Raw genomic sequence first — 9,826 nt, forward strand, 5'->3', positions numbered from 1 at the left:
TACCAGTTACGCACTGGGGTCAATATAATCGACTTAATCCCTTTGTTTGTCCTTGTTTGTCCCCTCTTTGTGTTTAGCCCCTTGTGGGCAATTAAAAAATAAGAATCGTTACCGCGCCGAGGAAAAATTGCTTGGCAGCATTTCTTTCGAATTTACACCACCACTTCCCCCACCACTTCCACAACCACCTCACAACCGGTGTTGGTGGTGGTGGTGGTGGTGGAAGTGACCGTAGTGGAAAAAGTGGTGGTAGTGGAAGTGGTGGTGGTGGAAATGGTGGTAGTGGAAGTGGTGGTGGTGGTGGTGGAAATGGTGGTGGTGGTGGAAGTGGTGGTAGTTGTGGAAGTGGTAGTAGTGGAAGCGGTGATGGTGCAAGTGGTGGTGGTAGTGGAAGTGGTGGTGCTGAAAGTGGTGGTGGTGGAAATGGTGGTAGTGGAAGTGATGGTGGTGGTGGTGGTGGAAGTGGTGGTGCTGGAAGAGGTGCTGATGGTGGAAGTGGTGATGGTGGTAGTGGAAGTGATGATGGTGGAAGTGGTGGTGGTGGAAGTGGTGATGGTGGAAGTGGTGGTGGTGGAAGTGGTGGTGGTGGAAGTGGTGGTGGTGGAAGTGGTGGTGGTGGAAGTGATGATGGTGGAAGTGGTGGTAGTGGAATGGTGGTAGTGGAAGTGGTGGTGGTGGGGTGGTGGTGATGGTGGTGATGGTGGACGTAGAGGTGCTAAACGTGGTGGTAGTGGTAATGGAGGTAGTGATGGTGATGGTAGAAGTGGTGTTTTTGTGAAGCTCCAGGCTAATCACGACGACCACCACCTTCAAGACGTTTGATTTAAAACCATTCCAATTGGCTTTTGTTTAACCGTGGTGAGTTGTGTGTGTGTGTGTGTGTGTGTGTGTGTGTGTGTGTGGCGGTGGTTGCGGGTCAAAATAAGTAACGGTATATGACCTTGTGGTTACGGTGCTGCATTCATGATTGCAGGATCGAGGTTTCGATTCCCGGGCCAGGAGGTGCATTGTGCTCTCGAACAAAAACACTTCGTTTAACGTTGCTCCAGTCCATTCAGCTGTGAAGGTGTTCCAGCAATTGCAGGGGAAATAACACTGCGACGGACTGGCGTCCCGTTCAGGAGCGGTGTTCTACTCTCGATCACTTCTACGCTATGAAAACAAAAACCGGGTGACCGGCCTTATGAGACACAAGACTCGAGACAGTAATGTCCAGGGGTTGCTGCTTCTGCTTCTGCTGCTGCTGCTGCTGCTTCTACTACCACTGCTGCAGATGCTGGCACTGCTGCTGCTGTTGATGATGATGATGGTGATGATGTCGACGACGACGACGACGACGACGATGATGATGATGATGATGACGATGGTGATGACGATGGTGATGATTGATGATGATGATGATGATGATGACGATGGTGATGACGATGACGATGGTGATGATGATGACGGTGATGATGATGATGATGATGATGATGATGATGATGATTATGATGATGATGATGATGATGATGACGATGGTGATGGTCAAAATGGTTGAATAACTATGGCGTGATATTTTTGTTCTTGTTTCTAATTAGCCTTACGTTATTCCGTTCGAGCAAATTTATGATAGAAGACATTCCAATCATGACCATCTCGTATCATTTCCATTTGTATGTACAATGATTCCAGGACCAGGTTATTCAAGGTGTAATTCCTTTTAGGTGATGAGGTGCGATACGAAAGGAAGAGGTGAGAGAAAGAGAGAGAGAGAGACAGATAGATAGATAGATAGATAGATAGATAGATAGATAGATAGATAGATAGATAGATAGATAGATAGATAGATAGATAGAGAGAGAGAGAGAGAGAGAGAGAGAGAGAGAGAGAGGAGAGAGAGAGAGAGAGAGAGAAAGGGAAAAGGGACGTGTGGCTGCTATTTCTAGCAAGTTGACTTACCACTTTGAGGCTTCTTTGAATGATGTAGCGTAAAGATCTCTTCTAACTGTCTTTAAATCATATTACGAGAACGGATATAAAAAACAATCACGAGTAATTTCTAGCAATTAATGGCAATTACTAAGCTAAGCGACATCCATCCAATCTTATTAAGCTCCAAAGTATTCTGTCTATATAACACTTTGAGAGATTACCACGCTGATAATGGACGTGATGTGTCTGATAGAAAACAACAGATACAGCACGTCCGTCAACATCGAAGATACACACAAATATATACGGAGGTAACTAGTGTCCAAATAGATAAACGAAATATAAGCGGTGAGATCATATCCACTTAGAAGAGCGCTGAGAATCTCCTTCACAGACGACGTGCGAAATAAATAAATAAAACAACTGATTATCGAAGGAATATTCTGACGAACTAATCTATATATATAAAGCTGAAGTTGTCTGTGTGTGTGGCAGGTTTGGTAGTCTTCAACTAATACTATCTCCTCTGAGACCCTGCGGCGCAAGTTGACCAAAATTGAGAGTATGATAGAAGAAGGCTTGCCCTTCCATCCGTAGAAGAAATATAAGCGGTGAGATCATATCCACTTAGAAGAGCGCTGAGAATCTCCTTCACAGATGAGATGTGCGAAATAAATAAATAAAACAACTGATTATCGAAGGAATATTCTGACGAACTAATCTATATATATAAAGCTGAAGTTGTCTGTGTGTGTGGCAGGTTTGGTAGCCTTCAACTAATACTTATCTCCTCCGAGACCCTGAGGCGCAAATTGACCAAAATTGAGAGTATGATAGAAGAAGGCTTGCCCTTCCATCTGTAGAAGAAAAAATTCAAATCGGACCATGTTGACACCAAAAATTATTTACATCAAAACGGTGCTTTTTTTCTATGAAAATCCCTATTTTTTTACGATTTTTTGACTGCTGTGTCGCCATTTTTCGATGTATTTCAACCAGAAAAATGTTCACCTAAAGAGAATAAATAACAAGCTACATAATGCAAAATTTTACTTTTCAAAAATTCTAATTCTAAAGGGTTGAAACAAACCCGATCAATGCCGGGCGATACTGCTAGTAAATAAATAAATAAGACGAGTGATTATCGAGGGAATATTCTGACAAACTAATATTCTGACAAACTAATATTCTGACAAACTAAGGAATATGCGACTCAGTAATACGCCTGGCATCACGTATGTTAAAAGCTAAGATACACACGCGACGACATATGAAATGGATTATGTGACTCGAATGCAAACTCACTATACAATAAAAGAAAAACATTCTTTTATTCTTTTACTTGTTTCAGTCATTTGACTGCGGCCATGCAGGAGCACTGCCTTTTAGTCGAGCAAAATCGACCCTAGAACTTATTATTTGTAAGCCTAGTACTTATTCTACCGGTCCCTTTTGCCGAACCGCTAAGTCATTTTATCGATTTCCTTCGTTGAACCGCTAAGTTATTTTATTGATCTCGTTTGGCGAACCGCTAAGTTATTTTATTGACCTCGATTGCCGAACCGCTAAGTTATTTTATTGATCTCGTTTGGCGAACCGCTAAGTTATTTTATCGACCTCGATTGCCGAACCGCTAAGTTATTTTAAGATTGGACACCTTTTGCCCGATTTCAATCTAATTTTCAACATGGTAAAGTGGAAACGGATTAGTAATTTAAGCGCGGAAATCTATTTTTTTACAAATGGGAGAGAGATAGTCAGAGAAAGATAAGGAGTAAGAGAAAGCGAGGGAGAGTCCGAGAGAAAGGAAGAGTAAGAGAGTGGGAAAGTGAGAGAGAAAGGAGAGAGAAACAAAGAGGGAGAATATGGTGATAAGAAACAGAAAGGAAGCAACAGAAAGTAACAACCACACCTTCACTCGCGCGTAGAGCGGGTCAACTGAAGCTAGTATACACACACACACACACACACACACACATATACTTACCTATACGTCAACGTACATGTATATCTATGTATGTATGTATGCATATGTGCACACACACATACACTCATGCGTATGATGGGTTCCCGCAGGAGTTTCGTCCAGTAAATTCCTTTCATAAGGTATTGCTCAAGGCAAACCTACCGCAGAAGACATTTGGCTAAGTTACTGTGCAGTGGAACCGAACCCCAAAGCGTGACTGCGTAGCGCATTTATTAAACACACACACAGAATAAGTCAAGTCAGTAAAACTATTTTAGATTTCATTACTTTTAACAATGCACAGATGGTCTAAGGCGGTGTTCCGGGCCGCAGTCAAATGACTGAAACAAATAAATGAATAAAAGACAGCTTCGTATTTGTTATCGAACAATAGTTATCGGAAGAGCTGGAATATAATTTAATGGGTTTTTTTTCGAAAGCTGGCTATATTAATCACATGAAATTGCATTCATAATCACAGAAACGATCTATGGACAACAATCTCTCACTTTCATGTTTGCAATATTCTATTCGTACATTGTGCAGTAAAATACATTAATTCAAGCCTGGACTGCAAAGACGTGCACATATAATTTTCCACTCTCAGAACCAACCAATTCTGTAGAGGTACTGAGTTTTCCCTGTCTTGTTTGCACCAGGCATTGTAAAATGGTGTAAATGGGGAATCAGGGAGACAATATTTAGTTTAACATAATCGCGAACATATCAAAATATCATAGATCATCAGTACATCGAGATTTGATTGATTGCAAATCCGGGTGAAATGCCTTCGTCTCGTTGCTGATCACATTGTAAAAATCTTTAGCCAACATCTTACGGGTTTTTAGAAAGTAAAAAGTAAACTAAAAAGTAACCTAAAGCAATCTCCCTTGTAAATTACACCCCCAAAGGAACAGCAAAGGTTTATTCCAAACGTTTGAGAACATGGGAAACGAAACCCCAAAACACTGTCATCTTCAAAACGGATCTACCGCGACTGGAAGCCTTTTCTCATATATCTGCTTGATGATGGTTAACGTATCTCTGTTTCTAGTGCACCAGAGAATAATATGATATCAAACAAGGCGACGGGGTAGTAAAATCGTTAGCATGCCGGACAAAACCTCCTTGGCAGCATTTCGTCCGCTTTTATGATCTAAACTCAAATTCCACCGAGGTCGATCTCCCTGCTATTTCAGGCCTTCTTCCAATAGTAGAAAAGATTATTATTTTAAAGACGGCGAGCTGGCAGAATCGTTAACACGACGGACTAAATGCTTAGCGACATTTCTTCTGGCTTTACGTTCTGAGTTCAAATTCCACCGAGGTCTAGTTTTGCCTTTCATTGCTTTCAAGATTAACAGAATGAATACCATTTGAACAATATCATCAACTAGCCTCCCTCCCTCCCTCCCTCCCTCTCTCCTCCATAACTTCAGACGGACCTATATTGGAAAGGCTACGATAATATCCGACATTGTGTTTGACATCAAACCAGCTCTTATATCTATCTACTGTCTCTTTAACCCAGCAAATTGTTCAGATATGCCTCTCTTTCTCCTTCACTCTCTATTTTACATTCTTTCCCCCCATTCCCTTCTCGCTTTTGTTACCATAGCAACAAATATAACAGTGAAGTTGTTTGGCTGAGAACTAATTCAATCAGCTTATCCAAACGAAATTTCCGCAAGCCTCGGGTGCGTACATGTGTGAGTGTGTGTACCAAACTAATTATATTTAGATCTCTTAAGCTTTTTGCTGTCTGCCATTTGTACTCCCCCTTCTTGTTTAAAATATTTTTGGTGTAATTGTTCAAAATGCAACTGGAATGGCAAAAACGGCAGAACCGTGCTTTGTTGAAGTCTGTAGTTAAGTTTTTTTTGACGTCATGAGGAATTTAATTACCACCGGGGGCAGAGTGGACAGTGATTGCATTATTTTTTTCCTCTCCCTCTCACCCACTCACTTTCGCTCTGCCTCTCTTCCTCTCTGCCACCCTCCCTCTTCTCCTTCCTCCTCCTATGCTTCTTCTCCGTATAGACCGGTCATCAACCACGATCAATCAAATAAGTATCAGTCAAGTACTACGTTGCACATACACATACATACATACATACATGCATACATAGATACATAGATACATGCATACATACATATATAAAAGCATACATACACACAGATACGTACGTACATATACACATACAGACATACACACATACACACATACATACACACACATACATGCACACACATGCGCACATACATATACGCATTCATGCATATATGCAAACATACATACATACGTACATACATACATACGTACATACACATACATACATGCATACACACATACATACATATATAAAAGCATGCATACATGCATACATACATACACACACATACACACACATAGATACACGCGTAAATGCGTACATACATATACGCATACATGTATACATATGTGCATAAAATATATACATACATACATACATACATAAGAGCATACATACATGCATACACACATACGTACGTACATACACGCATACCATACATACATACATACATACATACATACATACATACATACACACACAAGCATACTTACATATACGCATGCATGCATATAGGCATACATGCATACATACGTGCCTACACATACATACATTCTTACACAGAATACATGCATACATGCTCATATACATGCATACATGTGTATATATACTTACATAGATATAATACACATAAAGTACAGCCAGCCATTGCTGGCAAACAAGTATGGTTTGCTAGCACGTACCACACTTTCGCTAATTGTTTTATAAGCCTACATTGTCGCGGGCAGAGACACAGATACTGTTTTAGCCATAATGTATGTTTGTGAGTGTATATATATATATATATATAATATATATATATATATATATATATATATATATATATATATATATATATATGTATACATATATAAATATATATATAATATATATATATATATATTATTGTGCCTCAGGGATTGCAATCCCAGAGGCACAATCAGTGCGTGACCTGGGTATTCACATGAGTGATGACGCGACCTTTCATGTACATGTTGCTAAACTGAACAGTGAAATGTAGACGGCTGGCTGGCTGGATTCTTAGAACCTTTAGAACAAGAGAACAGAAACCATGATGGTCCTCTGGAGACACTTGTCCTAAGCCACTTTGACTATTGCTCTCAGCTATGGTCACCATCCAGTGTCAAGTTGATCACAGAACTTGAGGCGATCCAACGAAGCTACACAAAGAAGATAGCCTCTATGCAGAATGTAAGCTACTGGGAAAGACTCAAGAGATTAAAATTATACTCCCTGGAGCGTAGGCGGGAAAGATATGCCATAATATACATCTGGAAGATCCTGGAGGGAAGTGTCCTGAACTTTGGCATCGAGAGTTACACAAATGCCAGAACTGGGCGCCACTGCGTGGTGCCTAGGACTCCAAACCTGCCATCAAGATGTAGGACAAGATTCTGTGATAGCCTGGGCTTCCGAGGCCCACAGCTCTTCAATATCCTCCCGAAGAACCTGAGAGACCTGCATGGGGTGGATACAGATGTCTTAAAATGAAGCTGGATCTCTTCCTGTCAGGGTGTCCCCAGATGAACCAACTTCACGGCAGGAGGGGCAGATGAGGGCAGCTGCATCGAACTCTCTCATGCACCAAATAGCAGTTGCTAGAAAGCCTCCATGAAGTAAAACCAAGTAGCAACACCAAATGGCGGTGCCCCAGCATGGCCACAGCTCATAGGCTGGAACTGGAATCAATCAATCAATCAATCATATATATATATATATATATATATATATATATATATATATATATATATATATATATATGTATACATATATATATATATATATATATATATATATATATATTATATATATATATATATAATATATATATATAATATATATATGTATACATATATAAATATATATATATATAATATTATATATATATATATATAATATATATATATATTATATATATATATATATATATATATGTATGCCAGTGTATGTGTTTCTGCGTGTGTGTATTCCACAGTTATTTTGAAAACTATAAGCTTTTTGAATGTTTATCGAGAAAAAAAGAAATAAGTAATTTAAATGGAAAGCGTAAGATTTTTAAGATGGTGTAAAGTCCACATTCGTAGGACTAAAGTTTCGGTCTTAGGAGGGAGCATCTTTGAAAACTATATTCTTTTTTATCATGTCTTCTATCTTGAAAAATACATACATACATGCATACGTCAAGGCGATAACAATATTATCAATGGGAGGAAATTAATATATATATATATATATATATATATATTATATAGAGGATACTACTATTCATAGATACCGCACTCTAGGAGGGACCCTTGCGGTCAAAACTACTAAAATAAACAAATTGTACCGAATGCAAAACTTCAAAGCAAGTCATTTAAAAAAAGAATTTAGTTACATATCACCTGTGATTTCGCAATTAATGCAGAATATGCATTCTATGCTCATCAGTGCAACAAACTCAAGACATATAAGAAAAAACATAACATTACAAACCCGACAGCCAACCGTAGAATTCGTCGTAGAATTCGTATATAAATATATATATATATAACATGAATAAATAAATGCACCCTTTTTAAAGCCTAGCCAGGTTCATGGGCCCGGATTCCCGGTTTCTATGGCATATGTGTTCCCCAGCTGGACGGGACGCCAGTCCATCACAGCGTTACTCATTTTTGTCAGCTGAGTGAACTGGAGTAACGTGAAATGAAGTGTTTTACTCAAGAACACAACGCGTCGCTCGGTCCAGGAATCGAAACTCACAATCTTACGATCATGGTGCTGACACCCTAATCACTAAGCCACGCGCCTACACACACACACACACACACACACACGCACACGCACACGCACACACGCACACACACACACACACGCACACACGCACACACACACACATATATTTGCCGATATGAGTATACAAATATGTATATACACATACATACATACATACATACATACATACATACATACATACATACATACATACATACATACATACATACGTGTGTGTGTGTGTGATACGCATACTGGTAGAGGTTTGGAGACAGCAGGTAAAGACAAATAAATGTGGTGTACTATGTAAGACATCGTGTAAATCAATAAGCGATTATTTAAACAACATAATGCTTTACTTAGTGAACGACAACGCACCGGGTGACTGTGGGTGACGGTTATGTTCAGTTCTTTCCTTATACACCTCGTAAACTCTATTGCTCAGCAGCCATACCTTGTGAAGTGGTGGGTGTTATTAGGGAAAGAAGTTCAAGGAAAAACGATAGCAGTTACTGGGAAAAGTGGTTGGTGGAAATAAATCGAATGAAGACATTATCCTTTGGTGATGGAACATCTGACTTTGTATGTTCGAATAAAGGTGTGATACTTATGAATGAAAAAGAGAAGGCTGAGTATATATATATACACACACATTAATATATATAATATATATATAATATATATATATATTAATATTATATATATCTGTCTGTCTGTGTGTCTTCTAAGATCTCGGGTATCTCCTCCATCCGATTGCGCTCAAATTTGATATGTTGATACCGACGGTATCAGGGCGTGTATAAGTCTTGACAAAATTACAAAAAATCGATTCCAGGTGAGAATGCGATCGACAAAGCCGCGGGAACGTGCATATTTGTGTGAATAAAATCGTTTTTCTTGGAATAGAAAAAAAGTCTATCTTTATTTATTAAGTATATCTTTAAAAGTCTATCATAATATATATATATATCTATATTATATATATATATATATATATATATATATATATATATATATATATATATTATATATATAATGTACGTGTGTGTATATGTTTGTGTGTTTGTGTTTGTCCCCTCAA

Source organism: Octopus sinensis, linkage group LG13 (genome assembly GCF_006345805.1).
Source record: "Octopus sinensis linkage group LG13, ASM634580v1, whole genome shotgun sequence".
NCBI lineage: Eukaryota > Metazoa > Mollusca > Cephalopoda > Octopoda > Octopodidae > Octopus > Octopus sinensis.